This window comes from Elephas maximus, chromosome 18, assembly GCF_024166365.1.
Source record: "Elephas maximus indicus isolate mEleMax1 chromosome 18, mEleMax1 primary haplotype, whole genome shotgun sequence".
NCBI classification, from domain to species: Eukaryota; Metazoa; Chordata; class Mammalia; order Proboscidea; family Elephantidae; genus Elephas; species Elephas maximus.
This window is the reverse complement of record NC_064836.1, coordinates 16,316,034-16,334,996: the sequence shown is the minus strand read 5'-3', so window position 1 is coordinate 16,334,996 and position 18,963 is coordinate 16,316,034.

Sequence of the window (18,963 nt, the reverse complement as noted above, 5' to 3'; positions counted from 1 at the left end):
GTATGTTTTGCTGTGTATATTCTCAACAACAGAAACCCTGGTGGGATAGTGGTTAAGTGCTATGGCTGCTAACCAAAAGGTTGTCAGTTCAAATCCACCAGCCACTCCTTGGAAACTCTATGGGACAGTTCTGCTCTCCCCTATAGGGTTAATATGAGTCACAATCAGCTTGATGGCAATGGGTTTGTTTGTTTGTTTAAGTCTCAACAAAAAAAAATAAAAATAAATGTGTTATAAATCCTAACTCCTAGGTTGTTGTTAGGTGCTGTCGAGTCAATTCCAATTCACAGCGACCCCATGTATGACAGAACGAAACGCTGCTGGGTCATGTGCCATCACCACAATAGTAGGTATGTTTGAACCCATTGTTGCAGCCACTGTGTCAATCCATCTCGTTGAGGATCTTTTTCTTGCTGACCTACTTTACCAAGCATGATGTCATTCTCTGGGGACTGGTATGTCCTGATAACATGTCCAAAGTAAGTGAGACAAAGTCTCGCCATCCTCACTTCTAAGGAGCATTCTGTTTGTACTTTTTCCAAGATAGATTTGTTCATACTTCTTGCAGTCCATGGCATATTCAGTATTCTTCGCCAACACCATAATTCGAATGTGTCAATTCTTCGTTTTTCATTGTCCTGCTTTCACATGCATACGAGACAATTGAAAATATTATGACTTGGGTCAGGCGCACCTTAGTCATCAAAGTGACGTCTTTACTTTTTAACACTTTAAAGAGATTTTTTGCAGCCAATTTGCCCAAAGCAACACATTGTTTTATTTTATTTTTTAATATTGTGTTTTAAGTGAAAGTTTACGCAGTAAATTAGGTTCCCATTTAACAATTTTATACAAATTGTTCTGTGACACTGGTTACAGTTTTCACAGTGTCAGCATTCTCATTATTTCCATTCTGTTTTCATTGATCCAGCTTCCCTGCCTCTCCTTGCCATCTCATCTTTGCTTCTGGGTAAATGTTCACTGTTTGGTCTCATATAGTTGATTGTTTAAGGGAGAACATTTCTCACAGGTGATACTGTTTATTTTATAAGCCAGTCTATTGTTTGGCTGAAAGGTGACCTCCAGGAGTGGCTTTAGTTCCAAGTTCAAAGGGTATCTTAGGGTGGTAGTCTGGGGCGTTTCTCTAGTCTATTGGTCCAGTAAGCCAGGCGTTTTTTAGGAATTTGAATTTTGTTCTATATTTTTCTCCCCGTCTATCCAGGATCTTCTATTGTGTCCTTGGTTAGAACAGTCTGTAGTGGTAGGTGGGCACCTTCTAGTTCTTCTGGTCTCAGGCTAGAAGAGGCTTCGGTTCATGTGGGCTATTAATTCGTTTGATTTCTTAACTGCTGTTTCCATGGGTGTTGATTGTTGGTCCATTGTATAATCATATTTGGGAACGGGTTTTCTTTGTTATGTTAATGAGCCGGTATTAGCGTAGGGTGCATTTTGAGCCAGTCACCTCTGAGTTATAAAAAAGAACAGATTAGAATAGAGAATCAAGCAAAGATGGGGGAAGATAGATGGCACGCCACATGAAGATCACGAAGTAACCAAAGAACAAGGACTTTCCCCCCAGAACCTACAGAGAAAGACCACCTTTCCGTAGAGCCTACTCCTTGAATTCAGACTTCTAGTCTTCTAAACCGTGAGAGAATAAAGTTCTGTTTGTTAAAGCCAGCGACCTGTGGTATTTCTGTTATAGCAGCACTAGATGACCAAGACAGATACTGTGGTAGATTAAACATGCCTGCACATTCTTTGCAGCTGCTCCCATCCAGTATTGTAGGCTGTTTTCCCAGCCTTTGAATCTGGTTAGCCGTGTGACTTGCTTTGATCAATAGAATGTGGCAGAAGTGGCCTTGTGTGATTTATGAGCTTAGGCCTCAAGAAGTCTTGCAGCTTCTGCTCTTGTGCTCTTGGATGCTGCCACCATGTGGACAAGTATGAGTTAGATTGCTGGAGAGCCCTCAGCCAACACCGAAAACAAAAACAAAAAAACTGTTGCTGTCCAGTCAATTCCAACTCATAGCAACCCTATAGGACAGAGAAGAGCTGCCCCATAGGGTTTCCAAGGAGTGGCTGGTGGATTTGAACTGCCAGCCTTTTGACCAGCAGCCAAGCTCTTAACCACTGCGCCACGATCTGTCAGACAAATGAGGGAGGCCATCTTAGGCTATCCAGCGGAGTTGAGTTGTAAAATTTCTTTAGTCCCAAGTGTTAACCCTAGCAAAGCTGGAAGAGGAATCACCAGCTGGGTTGAGCCCAAATCAGCAACCCACCAAGAACTGTGAGCAAATAAAAGGATTGTTATTTTAAGCCACTATGTTTTGGGATGCAACAGTATATAAACAATATGGGTCCTTCTGAACAACACCGAATCCTTCCCTATTCTCTTTTTCACCAGACCTAATGATTAAGAATTTCTTGGTAAAGCACCACACCAATCTTTTTGGAGTTGACTCAACAGCACCCAGCAGCAGCATTGTTCATCAGCCAGGCTGGGAAATGACTAGTGTAGACCTTGGAGTCCCAGTCCTACTGGGTCACCTGTACCTTGGAAGCTCATTAAGAACGCTCTATCCATGGCATCTGGGTCAAGGAAGCCGATTCTCTATCACCTAGTGCACAGGTCAGGACTTTTTCCACTGGAAGTATCGAAAAACCCAACTCAACGGCTTAAAGAAAACTTATTGTAAACATTTTTTACAAATTTACTGTAAAAAAAAAATGAGTAGGGCTAAATTTAGCCATGGTATATGTCTGTTCTTTCTCCATCTCTGGCTCTGCACTCTTCCATTCTGCTTCATTCTCAGGCTATTAGTTCCAGATTTAACTTAGTGAAAAAACTCTCTCAGTAGTCCCCACAAAGTCTCCTTGTATTTCATTGGTTTTGACTAGGTTCATCCTTAACCAGGAGCCCTGGTGGTGCAGTGGTTAAGAACTTGGTTGACAACCAAAAGGTCAGCAGTTCAAATCCACCAGCCACTCCTTGGAAACCCTATGGGGCAGTTCTACTCTGTTCTATAGGGTCACTATGAGTCAGAATTGACTTGATGGCAATGAGTTTGGTTTTTGGGTTTTGGATCCTTAACCAAATCTGTAGCCAGGAAAATAAATGCTCTCATTGGTTAGGCCTGAGCCACCTGGAGCCAGCAATAGTGTCACCTGAAGCACCTTAGACAGAGAGTTAGGGAGTCAGTGGTCCTCCAGAAGAAAATTGCTCTAGTGAGGTCTAGAAAAGGGATAAATGGATGGTGGGCAGCAAAAACAGTCAATACCCACTAGAGCTGGACAGTGGAAACCAGCTTTATCTGTGTCACGTAAATCTTGAAAGTCCACATCAGAGTCACCTGGCTAACGGAAATCTTTGTTGTTGCTGTTGTTGTTAGTTGTGCCCAACCCCATGTACAATGGGATTGGACCGTTGTGATCCAAATGGTTTCAATGACTGATTTTCAGAAGTGGATAAGCAGACCTTTCTTCCTAGTTTGTTGTAGTCTGCAAGCTCCAATGAAACCTGTTCAGTGTCACATCAACACAGAAGCCTCCAATGACAGATAGGTGGTGGCCATGCATGGGGAGCAACGGCTGGCAACCACACCCAGCGTCTTTACCTTCCCAAGTCTCAAAAGCCTAATACTGAAATGCATCTCACTATGTCACCCAAGTGCCACAAAGCAGATTCCCCTTTCCCTCAAAAATATCCCCAAGCTCTGTCAAACAATTTGTGCAATATTTCCTACGTGTGATAACTTAAGCCCAGCAGCTAGGGAAAAAAAGACACCTTTTAAAAAAAAGTCACTTATTATGTATTTGGTTTGTGCTCCTGAGCTATACTGAGCATGAAGTTCAAGAAGGGCACACTGAAGTTGGAGCAATATGTTTTCGTTTTACATTTTCCCAGAGATGTCATGGCTCTGGCACCTAGAAAATAAAGGAAAAGAAATATGACTTTTTTAAACCAACATCTAAGAGAGCAATGGGAAAGTTTTCATTTTCCCTGGGATTTGATGATTAGAAGGCAAGACGTTATACGTGCTCATACTAAGTGTTAGATTAAACAAATGGATATATTTGGAGACTACTCAAACTTCTAAGAAAATACCATGTCATAGATTGAATTGTGTCCCCCCAAAATAAGTGTCAACTTGGTTAGGCCATGATTCCCAGTATTGCGTGGTTGTCTGCCATTTTGTGATTGTAATGTTATGTTAAAGAGGATTAGGGTGGGATTGTAACATCCTTACCCCCCCACCACGTCCCTGATCTAATGTAAAGGGAGTTTTCCTGATGTGTGGCCTGCACCACATTTTATCTCTCGAAAGATAGAAAGGAAAGGGAAGCCAGCAGAGAAGGGGGAACTTGTACCACTAAAAAAGCAGTGCCCAGGAGCAGAGCGTGTCCTTTGGACCCAGGGGCCCTGAGCGAAGAAGCTCCTAGTCCAGTGGGGAACATTGAGGAGAAGGCCAACAGAGAGAGAAAGCCTTCCCCTGGAGCTGACACCCTGAATTTGGACTTTTAGCCTGCTTTACTGGGAGGAAATAAACTTCTCTTTGTTAAAGCCATCCGCTTGTGGTATTTCTGTTACAGCAGCACTAAATGGCTAAGATATACCATGAACATTAAAATGATCCAAAAACCTTAGTTCCAGCTTCCTCTCTTCCAGATGTGTGCACCAAAATCAAGCACACAAGGTTTATAAAGTGTCTTCCATAGACAAGGCTCTTTGCTAGTGTCATGGGTTGAAGTATGTTTCCCCAAAAATGTGTATATCAACTTGGTTAGGCTGGGCTTCCCAGTATTGTGTGGTTGTCCTCCATTTTGTGATTGTAATTTTATGTTGAGAGGATTAGAGTGGGATTGTAACACCACCCTCACTCAGGTCACCTCTCTGATCCAAGGTAAAGGGAGTTGCCCTGGGGTGTGGCCTGCACCACCTTTTCTCTCTCAGGAGATAAAAGAAAAGAGAAGCAAGCAGAGAGTTGGGGACCTCATACCACCAAGAAAGCAGCACCAGGAGCAGAGTGCATCCTTTGGACATGGGTCCCTGCGTCTGAGAAGCTCCTTTACCAGGGGAAGATTGAGGACAAGGACCTTCTTCCTCTAGAGCCAACAGAGATAGAAAGCGTTCCCCTGGAGCTGACACCCTGAAATTGGACTTGTAACCTACTAGACTGTGAGAAAATAAATTTCTCTTTGTTAAAGCCATCCATTTGTGGTATTTCTGTTATGGCAGCACTAGATGACTAAGACAGCTAGGTACACAGAAGGACCCAGATCCTCATCCACACACCATGATCCCTATGGAGCCTCCCCCACCCCTTTTTCCTGCCCCTGTTTGTTTTCCACTCACCAAGAGTCATGTTCTCAGTTCTTAGCTCATCACGGTACATCACTGACTTTCTACCTTTTATGGAATTTTAATAGCTTCTGTTCACCTTTCCTAAATATTCCTTTCCTTCTCTGATCTACCTACTTTTCTTGGACTGGACTTCACAAGCTCATCAGCATATCCCACTGTATGAATGGATATAAAGACAGGTTACCAGAAGAAGACAGGATGCCAGGTTAAATTTGCTTTTTGGATAAACAAGGAAACATTTTTTAGTATAAGTATGCCCATACAATATATGGAACATACTAAACTAAAAAAAAAATTTCAAATTTAACTGAGTGCCTTATATTTTTATTTACTAAATCTGACAACCCTACGTATAGGAAATAAAATCTTCACCTTGAATTAGACTTGGAATCTGATCCTGGAAGTCATCTTAAGTATCTCTCTTCCTTCTTCCTATAACAAACATACACACATACTCATTCATACACACTCAGTGTATATTTTATTCCCTAAATCCTTAAAAAATTTTTTAAATTTTTTTATTAACTGGGTATTTTTGAGGTAAATTTTACACTCAGTAAAACGCACAGATCTTAAATGTAGTCCGATGAGTTTTGATAAATGTATACTCCTATGAAACACACAGCCCAGTCAAGATATAGACTGTTTTCATCACCCCAGAAAGCTTCCTCATGCCCCTTTTCAGTTATTTCACCCCAGAGACAACCAGTATAGATTAATTTGCTTGTTCTTGAACTTCATATAGATGAAATTGTATAGAATGGTTCTCAAACTTCAGCATTTATCAGATTCACCTGAAAGGCTTATTAAAACACAGACTGTTTTTAATGCAGATGACATGATCTTGTATATAGAAAATCCTAAAGAACACACTAAAAAACGATTAGAACTAATAAATGAGTTCAGCCATGTTGCAGAATACAAGATAAATATGCAAAAACCAATTTTATTTCTATATTCTTGTAATGCACAGTCCAAAAATGAAATTATGAAAGTAATTCCATTTACAATAGCATGAAAATAAATAATAAAATGCTAGGAATAAACCAAACGAAGTGCAAAACATGTATGCTGAAAACTACAAAATATCATTGAAAGAATACTTAAATAACTGGAAAGATATCCTGGATATCTTGGATTGGAAGACTTAATATTGTTAAAATGGCAATACTCCCCAAATGAATCTATCAATTTAATGCAATCTCTATAAGAATCCTGTCTGGCTAGCTAGAGAAATTGACAAGTTGATTCTAAAATTCCTAAGGAAATTCAAAGGACCGGAATAGTCAAAACAATTTTGAAAAAGAACAAAGTGAGACAATTCCCACTTCCCAGCTTCAAAACTTACTACAAGGCTTCAGTGATGAAAACTATTAAGTGTGTGTGTGTTGTGTGTACTCAGTGGAATATAACTGGAAGTCCAGAATAAACTCACATTTATGACCAACTGGTTTTTGACAAGTGTCTTAGTCATGTAGTGCTGCTATAACAGACATACCACAACTGGATGACTTTAACAAAAAGACATTTATTCTCTCACAGTCCAGTAGGCTAGAAGTCTGAATTCAGGGTGCCTGCTCCAGGGGAAGGCTTTCTCTTTCTGTCAGCTCTGAAGGAAGGTCCTTGTGATGCGTCAGTCGTCCCTTGGTCTGGGAGCATCTCAGCTCAGGAACCTCAGTTCCAAAGGACATGCTCTGCTCCCAGCACTGCTTTCTTGGTGATATGAGGTCCTCGTGTCTCTCTGCTCTCTTCTTTCTTTTATATCTCAAAAGAAATCGATTTAAGACACTATCTAGTCTTGCAGACCTCATTGATGTAACTGCCGCTAATCTATCCTATTACATCATAGAGGTTGGATTTTACAACACATAGGGAAATCACATCAGATGATAAAATGGTAGACAATCATACAAGGGAATCATGACCTAGCCAAGTTGAGAGATATTTTGAGGGGACACAATTCAATCCATGACAACAAGGGTATCAAGACAATTCAATGAAAGAAAGAAAGTCTTTCCAAAAAATGATGCTGGGACAACTGGATATCTTTGTTGAAAGAAAGAAGTTGGACTACTACTTCATGCCATATACAAAAATTAACTCAAAATCAATCAAAGACATAAATGTAAGACCTAAAATTATAAAACCCTTAGAAGAAAATATAGGTATAAATCTACATGAGCTTGAATTAGGCAATGCTTTCTTAAACATGATACCAAAAGTCCAAGCAACAAAAGAAAAAGTAGATAATTTGGACTACATCAAAATTGAAAACACTTGTACTTCAAAGGACACCATCAAGAAAGTAAAAAGACAACCCACAGAATGTGAGAAAAATTTTCCAAATCAGGTATCTGATATAGGACTTGTATCTAGAATATATAAAGGACTCTTACAACTCAATAAAAAGACAACCCAATTTGAAAATGGGCAAAGGATTTGAATAGACATTTCTCCAGAGAAGATATACAAATGGCCCATAAGCACATGAAAAGATGCTCAACATCATTAGCCATCAGGGAAATGCAAATCAAAACCACAATGAGAGGGATGCTGGTGAGGAGTGGGCTTCTTGGATTGGGTGGACACTTGAGACTACGTTGGCATCTCCTGCCTGGAAGGGAGTTGAGAGGGTGGAGGGGGTTAGAAGCTGGCAAAATGGACACGAAAAGAGAGAGTGGAGGGAGAGAGTGGGCTGTCTCATTAGGGGGAGAGTAATTGGGAGTGTATAGCAAGGTTTTTGGTTTTTTTTTTTTAGCAAGGTATATATTGGTTTTTGTGTGAGAGACTTGATTTGTAAACTTTCACTTAAAGCACAATACAAATTATTAAAAAAAAAAAAAACACAATGAGATACTACTTCACACAAGGATGGCGAGATTTGTCTCACTTACTTTGGACATGTTATCAGGAGGGACCAGTTCCTGGAGGACAATGTCTTAGGCTCGGTTCCCTAGAGAAGCAAAACCACGTCTATGTATATATGTGTATATATAGATAGAGGGAGGGAGAGATATTTATATCAAGGAAGGCGCTCATGTGGTTGTAGAGGCTGGAAAGTCCAAAGTTCGTGGGTCAGGCTGGAGGCTTCTCCTGACTCACATAGCTGCAAGGGTTGGTGAACCCAAGACCCAGACCTCAGAGGCTAAAGAATTCCAAGACCAGCAGGCAAACTGTTAGCTCAAGTCCCAAGAGCCGGAGGTTAGATGATCAGGAGACAGCTACAGGATCCAGAGCAAGCAAAAGCCTGAGAGCCTTGCCACAAAGTCCATCTATACTGGATACAGGCCACATCCCAATGAAACTCCCTTTCAACCGGCTACTCACAGCAGATCCCATCATGGAAGTGATTACATCGTTATACAACTGCCAAACTACATCATAACTGCCAAACCATTGAGAATCATGGCTCAGCCAAGTTGACACACAACCTTAATGATCACAGCCCACCCCTTATCAGCTTGGCACCTGTCCACATCTCCTTAAACCGTACATAATCTCTAAATAAAGACAATTATAAAATCATACTTGTGCCTAACATGATACAACTAACACTCCTACAACCAAAAACACACTAGCCTTGATTATATCTTACATTTTATAAGTGAAGAAAACAAATATATTTGATGCACAGATTCAAGGAGGAAACACTCATAACAATTACAGTCCTCATATCTGCAACTGGTTACGTGGTCATAATTGGTATTTAAGAACTACTTTCTTCCAGCACTCATTCCATATTCCCTTCGCCCTCAAAAGCACATCAGCTGGCCGTGGTTCTTTGCCTGGTGGGGTGACCCAAACCTTCATTCCTGAAGGGTCTGGGCCATTAGGAGTCATGTCAGAATTGTGTACTGCAGTTTTCCATTGATTTTAATCATAGGGCATGGTAGTACTAAGAGACACCCTAAGGGACTTCTGCATTCCAGACATATTCTTCTTTACCTCCATTATGTAATATTAATGATTTCCTCTTGGTAATCAGGATCAATTACAGCAGCTTCCTTATGACAAAATTGTAGAAGGTATCAAACATGGGATCACGCAGAGCCTTGCCTTGCACCAGTACCTGATCTAATGGTGGTGATATTTTTGCATATTTCTATTGCCACCTCATGCCATGGATTAGCAGTGCCCTTTTTACTACTGGTAGCAGAGTCATCAACATCTTTAAGACTAACTAGACTTGAGAACCAATTTAGAAAACTCATCCTTATAATTTTGTTTCTCTACAACCCCACTCCTGGCCCCAAATTCTGTCTTAGTTATCTAGTGCTGCTATAACAGAAATAGCACAAGTAGATAGCTTTAGAAAGTAGAAATTTATTCTCTCACAGTCTAGGAGAACAGAAGTCCAAATTCAGGTGCCAGCTACTGGAGAAGGATTTTTCTCTCTCTGTTGGTTCTGGGGGAAGGTCCTTGTCATCAACCTTCCCTTGATCTAGGAGCTCAGCACAGGGACCCTGGGTCCAAAGGACAAACCCCACTCCCTGTGCTTCTTTTTTGGTGGTATAAGGTCTCCAAGTCTCTGCTTGATTCTCCTTTTATCTCTTGTAAGATAAGAGGTATGCAAGCCACATCCCAGGGAAACTCCCCTTACATCTGATCAGGGCTGTGACCTGAGTAAGGATGTTGCATCCCACCCCCTAATCCTGTTCTCTGAGACCATTTAGGCAATGGCCCTGCCCTCCAGAGTCTGGGTGTTGGCCACACTCTACAGATTCTGGATGAAGCCCTCTTGGCCCTGGGCTTCAGCTCCACCTTCCAGAGCCACTGATACAGCAACTCTGCTCCCTTGAATTTGGGGAACCACAGTCTCCTAGGTTTCAAAGAGTCAGGTCTTCATCAACTTGGTTCTGGAGTGTGGGGCTGCAGTTCATGAGTACAAGTGGGGTGGGGCCAAATCCACTGCCCAAAGCTGAGGGGGTGGATCTGCCATGCCAATGGCCAGAAGAATGGGGCCTGCAGGGGCCCAGTGGGTAGGGTTGTCATTCAGGCAGACTAGGAGAATGGGGCTAAGAGCATTATATTCATTATTCCATTTAATGCTCACAATGACCAAGTGATGTAGTTATTACTTATTTTATTTTTTGGAAGTAGATCACCAGGCCATTCTTCCAAGGTGCCTCTGGGTGGCCTCAAACCTCCAAGCTTTTCGCTAGAAGCCAACCACGTTAGCCGTCTACACCACCCAGGAACCAACTTGTGTAGTTTTACTATTCATATTTTACAGAAAAATGAGGCCCAAAGAGATTATGTAACCTGATTAGACCGATGGTTAAAAGTTCAGGGAAACGCTGGAAGCATTTTGGTTAAGAGCTATGGCTGCTAACAAAAAGGGTTGGCAGTTCAAATCCACCAGGTGCATTTTGGAAACCCTATGGGGCAATTCTACTCTGTCCTATAGGGTTGCTGTGAGTCAGAATCAACTTGATGGCAACAGGTTTAGAGGTGCAGCCAACATGGCACTATAGACAGAAGCACCACGCTGTTTCCTCCACAGTAAAAACCCAAAAAACTAAGTAAAACAGAGACAGATGTCAGTCCTGGAACCCTAAGCACCAAAAGAAGAGAGAAAGAACTCAACCAAGAACCAGATGGAATAAGAAACTGACGGAGAGCAGAGAGTGAGGAGAAATACGAGCCGAGGTCCCCATCAGCTATGTAGCACGCATTCACCATCTTGGACTCCTGTTGGATATCAGCAGGCAGCAAGTATAGGAGAGCAGAGTCACGGAGCTCCCAGCAGGAGACAGAGCACCTGTAACCAGCAATATACACTTTCCCACCTCCCGCCATTCTTCCCCCTGCTTGGCTCCACCACTTGGATTTGCCCCACCCATACCGGCTGGCTCCTTCAGTGCCATTTTGTTCTTGCTGATCTTGCTTTTTTGGGGCTTCTTTTGGTTTCTTCTCTGCCTCTCATCTCCTGCCTCTCTTTTCTCTCGGACACCTGGCTCTGTGTGCCATCTTCGCTTCTCCTTGACAGGCTGTGAACACCACTTGGCTGGGGAACTGCTTCCCCAGTCCACACTACCACGCTGGTGGGATCCCTGGGGCCTTTTTTTTTTTTCGGTTTCGTCTGTTTGTTTCCTTTTTCTTTTCGTGGTTGGGAGCCCCTTCTAGCTAGACTGTACTGTGGGGCCTGGGAGCCACTTCCCTCGTTTGTGAAGCCACACCAGTGGGATCCCTGGAGGCCTTTTTTTTTTTTTTTAATTTATTTTTTCTTTTCTCTTTTCCTTTTTGTTTTTCTTCATTTTCTCATCTCTCTCTGCTTTCCTTATTTTCCTGTCTCCTGAATACCTGGTGCTATGTGCCATCTCCACGCTTCTAGACGGGCTGTGCCCCGAGGCCTAGGAGCCACATCCCCAGTCACAGGTGGGATGCCTAGGGGCATTTTTTTTTTTTTTAATTTCTTTTTCCCTTTTTGTTTTTCTTCATTTCTTGGTTTCTTATCTCTCCACTCCAATGGCAAACTCCTTCAGCACTTTTTGTTGTTTGGCTCCTGTTTCTCTTTCCTTTCTCTCTTCTTTCCCATACCCATCTTAGCTCCACACATCACAACCTCCCCCTTCCCTCCTGCCTACCTGCACTGTGCACTGATCATCACACCCCTGAGGAGCACAGGCATGGCCTACGGGAACCTGCCCTGCACTGACCCCCAGCGCACCCTGTCGGCCTTAGTACATTTCACAAACAACCCATCCCAGCCCCTCCATAGCTGAGTGACTGGCCCTGCCCATTGGACAAGGAGGTGAAAAGTATTGTGCCCACAGATAAGCAAACAACAAAGATCACACAGCCCGCCTGCTCAGACATAGACAAATAAAACAAAAAAGCAGGATGAAACAAATCTACAATCAAGAAACAAAGAAAATAACTACTGAATGTCCTGAAGGCAGCAGACAATGTCAAAATATATAAAAAGAAAAAAAGGACAGGATGGTTCCAGTAGGCCTCCAAAATAAAACACCTGGTGACTTTCCAGTAGAAGAAAAGGCACTAGAGTTACCTGACAGGGAATTCAAATCTCTAATATTCAGGGCTATCCAAGAGTTGAAGCAAAAAGCAGACAAAAAAATAAGGAAAAAATAGACAAATTCATGGAATACAGATAAAAATTCAGGAATTTTACAAGCTGCTGATTGTTAAACCTAGTTTGAAATCGGCCGTGGTGGGAGTATTGACACCACAGAAATCGGCAAACACTATAAATCAAGTCTTCTCCCCTTCTCCCGGTTACCAGCACAGCACTGATTAAAGCAAGAGGGGGTAAGACCTTCAGAAAAATATCTGCAGTGCCTGTCTCTCTGGGCCTCTTGTATGTACAGCCTGTGTTGTGTGATCTAGGCAGTTTTAGCCCTAGGTTTGATCAAAGCATCCAAAAGTACAGTAACATTGGTTTAAAAAAGGTATTTCTCTTAGGACCAGGTACTATTTGAAATCCCTATGACTTTAAAGCTTTGGGAGCATATTGACGCAGCCCCACAGCTATGAGTCTAGGCTCTGCCAGTCTCTCCCTGGCCTCTCTTTACAGCCACAATTTGAAGCCCACATATAACTTCAGGGTTTCTATTCCCCCTCACTTGCCTCTTACTTTTTTGCCTTGCGCTCCTCCCTGCTGCAGACATCCAGCTCCTGGGACATGAAGTTCCTGGGAATGACAGTCATCTGTTAAGGCAGGTTTTCTCTGTGGAGTTTTCCCAGAGGCCATCAAGCCCTGGGAGTCTCCAACAACATATTTCTGGCACAGGTTCTGGGAAATATCCTCACCTCAGCTCAGTTCCCTCTAGAGCTATTCCAGGCAAGGAGATAACTGTAACTTTCTGAGATGTGGAAGGTTTTTACTTCTGAGCTGCTTTTTTTAATTTTTATTTTTTGTGCTTTAAGTGAAAGTTTACAAATCAAGTCAGTATCATACAAAAATTTATGTACACCTTGCTATGTACTCCTAGTTGCTCTCCCCCTAATGAGATAGCTCACCCCTTCTCTCCACCCTGTATTTCTGTGTCCATTCAGCCAGCTTCTGTCCCCCTCTGTCTTCTTATCTCTCCCCCTCTGTCTTCTCATCTCCCCTCCTGACAGGAGCTGCCCACATAGTCTCATGTGTCTACTTGAGCCAAGAAGCTCACTCTTCACCAGTATCTGTTTCTATCTTGTAGTCCAGTCCAGTCTCTGTCTGGAGAGTTGGCTTTGGGAATGGTTCCTGTCTTGGGCTAACAGAAGGTCTGGGGACCATGACCTCTGGGGTCCTTCTAGTCTCAGTCAGACCATTAAGTCTGGTCTTTTTACGAGAATTTGAGGTCTGCATCCCACTGCTCTCTTGCTGCATCAGGGATTCTCTGTTTTGTTCCTTGTCAGGGCAGTCATCAGTTGTAGCCGGACACCATCTAGTTCTTCTGGTCTCAGGCTAATGCAGTTTCTGATTTATGTGGCCCTTTCTATCTCTTGGGCTCATAGTTACCTTGTGTCTTTGGTATTCTTCATTCCCCTTTCCCTGAGCTGCTCTTGAGGCATCTTTTTCTGCCCAGTTGCTAGTGTCTGAGGGCTCTCAGGATCATCCAGATTCATCGGCTTTCAGGGGGACAGATTTTAGGGGAGGCAGTGAAGAAAAGCTTTTGTTTTTTAAGCCTAGCAGAGCACTTCATTCAGGCAGTCCCAAGAACAGAGAAAGGACAGGAGGGAACCATACTCACAAAGAAAGTCTTCACCCTATCGAAGGCCACCTGGAGCTCTTGGAGCATGTTGGGCAGGCTACCTGGGAAGTAGGTGCAGCTGTTCTCAGATGGGGTGTCCTGGCTCTGGCTGGCCCCCACCCCAGCCAGGAAGACCAGGCAACAGAGCGGTGCTGAGCAGGCCATGGCGGAGCTCTGCCTTCTGCGAGTCTGCCTTGTGGTTTGGTTTTGCAAGAGCAATCCCCTGACATGCAGACCTCCACCTCAGGTCCCCCTTTTATAAGTAGGTTGAGCGGGGCCTCCCCATTCATAAAAGCCACAGACTTAGAGATTTCCCGTCAGAGGTTTTTTCTAATTGAAGCTCCTCCCTTCGCTAGAGCTCCCAACTTTGCATTGGTCGAACCTTTTACCCTTAATTTCAATTTTTGCATCATAAGCAAAAAAGCTGGTTTAAAGTGAACTTCTGCATTATGGCTATTTTTAGGATGGACCGCTATCTCTTTAGAAATAATTTTTCAGTTTCTCCTAATTAAAAAAAAAAAAAAAAAAAACCACCGTTGATTTCCTGATGGAACAGCTGCTCTGTGTGCAGAGATGCTGTGGCTTCCACCAGCACCCACAGTGACAGGGGCAAATTGGCTATTCCCTAATACATGGGTTGAGAAATAATTGGGTCTGCCCCCACCCCGCACCCCCCACCCAGGATCTGGGCTGGATACCCAAGATTCTCCTTGCTGACTAGGACAGCCACCTCAGCTCTCTGGGCCTCACTGAGTGAACAAAATATCCTCAAAGCTCTCTTCTGTTCTCCCATGATACGTTTCAGGCTTGCCCCTTGAAGAGCCTGGCTCCCCACAGAACGGGCAGGGTCACATGTGCTCCAGACTCCTTCCCTGGCCTGAGAGTCATTTAGATTCTCAGGTCCATATCTCCACCTTCTTGGCTGTCCCACTGCTTGGGCGGAAGTTAATAACAGTAGTCAGTTCTTACTGAAAGCTGTTACATGCCAGGCAGGGAACCCTCACCCCGACCCTAAATTACCTCTGTTTTGTAGAGGAGGGAACCAAGGCAGAGAGGTTAAGTGCTCTGCTCAAGGTTACATGGGTAGAAAGGGAAGGCACCAGAATTTGAGCCCAGGCCTGCCTGACACCAAACCCAGGCTCCTCAGCCTGCTCTACACTGCCCCGCTGCATGAAATGAAAGGTTGGATTAACTAGTTTTTAAGGTTTCTTTTAGTTGTAGGGGAACCCTGGTGGCATAGTGGTTAGGTGCTACAGCTGCTAACCAAAGAGTCGGCAGTTTGAATCCGCCAGGTGCTCCTTGGAAACTCTATGGGGCAGTTCTACTCTGTCCTATAGGGTTGCTATGAGTCGGAATTGACTCGACGGCACTGGGTTTTGGTTTTTTTTTTTTTTTGGTTTTAGTTGTAGAGGTGCTTGGGTGGCACAAATGGTTTGTGCTCCACTACTAACCTAAAAGTTCATAGCTTGAATCCACCCAGTGGTGCAACAAAAGAAAGGCCTGGCAATCTGCTTCAGTAAAGATTAAGCCAAGAAAACCCTATGGAGTAGTTCTACTCTGTAACACATGAGGTTACCATGACTCAGAATTGACTCTACAGCAGTAGGTTTGGGGATTTTAATTGTAAGCTTTCTTTTATGGTTTATGGTTAGAGACTTAAGTTTGAAAGAGGGGAGAAAGAAGTAGAAATAAGCAAGGAAGACAAATCAGAATTCCATGAAGGGAAAACCGAGGAAGGTTGTGGGGGGTGTGCCTCTCCTCTTCCACCCCTGCTCCAAAACGTTCTCTAATTTCTGCATTCAGGTGCAAAAGACAGAAAATCTGATTAAACGTGGCTTAAATAAGAGAGGGATTTTCTTTTTTTGTCTCACCCTTAGAAGTCCAGAGGTGGGCGTTCCAAGGCTGGGGTGGCTCTCACATGTCATCTAGGACCCGCTTTCTCTGCCCTTCTGCTCTTCTATCCTTCATTCCAAGATGCCAGGAAGAAGGGAGACAGGGAAAGGCCAAAGGCATAAGGCATAAGGCCAGAGGCATAAGGCATAAGGCCAGGCAGTCGTTTCACAACCTTTCTGGGAAGCTCCACCCACTGAGCGCCACTCTGTTACTGCAGAGGAGTCCTGGCAGACAAGAACTGCGTGCATGCGTGTGAATACACTTCGGGGGCACCGGACCTTGTGCAGAATCCATTGCCCAGCTACCCTCATGCTCAGCGAAATGGCAGCCATCTTGGGATCCTTGCTCTGCACCTATCAGCAATTCTGCAACTTAGACCCAAGAGTGGGGAGCAGGCTGGAAGCCCCATGGAATGCAAGGGGGCTGCAAAGGGAGGGTTCTGGGTCTGAGCTGTTGGACTCAGGTCAGCCGGCCTGCCAGGCAACAGGGCTGCCGGCAATGAGCAGGCAGGTCAGCGATGCAGCAGAGAAGGTGAGATCGTGCCCACCTGGGGAATGGTTGACCCTGCTCGCCCAACGCGTGGCTGGATGCCCTAGAGGAATCCCCTTGGTGTTCAGTTCCTCCTGCCTTTTATTACATCTGATAATGGGAGTTTCATTTCTTCTTATCCAGAACAGCTAATGTGGAAAGTACTTCTGGCATCCCCTTGAATAACCTTCCTCAGCTCCCTGGACAGGCAGTTCCTCAGCAGTTCTGCTGCAAGAGTCCAGGTTAAGAGCACAGCAGGTGGCCTCAGCTCACACACTCCAGGTGTGGTCATGGGCCCCAGGGACAGGGGCCCTGTCGTGCTCTCCTCCTCTGGGCCCCTCTGATGTGGGTCTTGTGGCTGGGCGCTTCAGAATAAAGGCCTGGCTCAGTTAGAAATATAGAAGGAGCCCATGTTGGGGCCAGCCTCTGAGCCGAATGGAGCCAGGGTTATGCAAACTGGATTGGGTGCCCTTCTGGAGTGAGGCCAGCAGACACTGCAAACCACAGCAGAAGTGCTGATCTTGGGATAGCCAGGGTGGAATTCCCCTTTGTGCAACTGTGGGGGTCAATTCAAGCAATTTAGATTTTCCATAGAGGATGGGCACTCTAATCTGTAACTTCTCATATGAGAACTTTAGCTTCAAGGGGCCAGGACACCAGGTGTTGGAATCCTGGCCTGCAGGACATACAGCTGTCCTGCTCAAGGAAACCAATCTCTCTCCCCTGTCTGCCTGCCTGGGAGGTGCGGAGGGTTCCCAAATCTGGGGCAAGAGTGGATTCCCTGTTAATATTATCACCCCATGTAAATTTTAAAAAGGGAGGAGAAAATCCTGGAGAAATCCTAGCTGAGGCCTCTAGCTTATAATAAAGTGATTTCATGAACAGATGATTTTAAAGGGCAGCTCGAGAAGAAAGTAAAGTATTATAATGAAATGTGCAAAGATCTGGGATTAGAAAACCAAAAGGGAAGAACACACTCAGCATTTTTCAAGCTGAAAGAACTGAAGAAAAATTTCAAGCCTCGAGTTGCAATACTGAAGGATTCTACATGGAAAATATTAAGCTATGCAGGAAGTATCCAAAGAAGATGGAAGGAATACAGAGTCAGCGTATCAAAAAGAACTGGCTGACGTTCAGCCATTTCAGGAGGTAGCATATGATCAAGGACCAATAGCACTGAAAGAAGTAGTGCAAGTTGCATTGAGGGCATTGGCGAAAATCAAGCCTCCAGGAAGAATTGATGGAGTACGGAGTGAGATGTTTCAACAAATGGATGCAGTGCTGGAAACGCTTGCTCATCTATGCCGAGACAGCTACCTGGCCAGCTGACTAGAAGAGATCCATATTTGTGCCCATTTCAAAGAAAGGGTATCATTGCTAATCTCAGATGGATGTTGGCTGAAAGCAGAGAATACCAGAAAGATGTCTACCTGTGTTTTATTGATTGCGCAAAGGCACTCAACTGTGTGGGTCATAATAAATTATGGATAACGTTGCAAAGAATGGGAATCCCAGAACACTTAATTTTGCTCATGAGGAACTTGTACACAGGCCAAGAGGCAGTCAATGAAACAGAGCAAGGGGATACTGAGTAGTTCAAAATCAGGAAAGTTGTGCAACACGGTTGTATCCTTTTACCATACTCAGTCTGTATACTGAGCAAATAATCCAAGAAGCTGGACTATGTGAAGAAGAATGCAGCATCAGGATTGGAGGAAGACTCATTAACAATCTGTGATATGCAGATGACACAACCTTGCTTGCTGAAAGTGAAGAGAACTTGAAACACTTACTGATGAAGATCAAAGACTACAGCCTTTGGTATGGATTACACCTCAACATAAAGAAAACAACCTCACAACTGGACCAATAAGCCACATCATGATAAACAGAGAAAAGACTGAGGTTGTCAAGGATTTCATTTTACTTAGGTCCACAATCAACGCCCATGAAAGCAGCAGTCAAGAAATCAACCTATTGCATTGGGTAAATCTGCTGCAAAAGACTTCTTTAAAGTATTAAAAAGCAAATACGTAGCTTTAAGGACAAAGGTGCCGGTGACCCCAGCCATGGTATATTCAATTGCCTTATAGGCATGCGTGCAAAAGCTGGACAATGAATCAGGAGGATGGAAGAAGAATTGATGCCTTTGAATTATGTTGTTGGCAGAAAATACTGAATATACCATGGACTGCCAGAAGAACACACAAATCTGTCTTGGAAGAAGTATAGCCAGAATGCTCCTTAGAAGCGAGGTTGGCGACACTTCATCTCACCTATCTTGGACATGTTATCAGGAAGTACCAGTCCCTGGAGAAGGATATCCTTGGTAGAGGGTCAGTGAAAAAGACCCTCAATGAGATGGACTGACACCAAACCCATTACCGTGGAGTAGATTCGGACTCATAGCGACACAGTGGCTGAAATAATGGATTTAAACATAGCAACGATTGTGAGGATGGCACAGGACCTGGCAGTGTT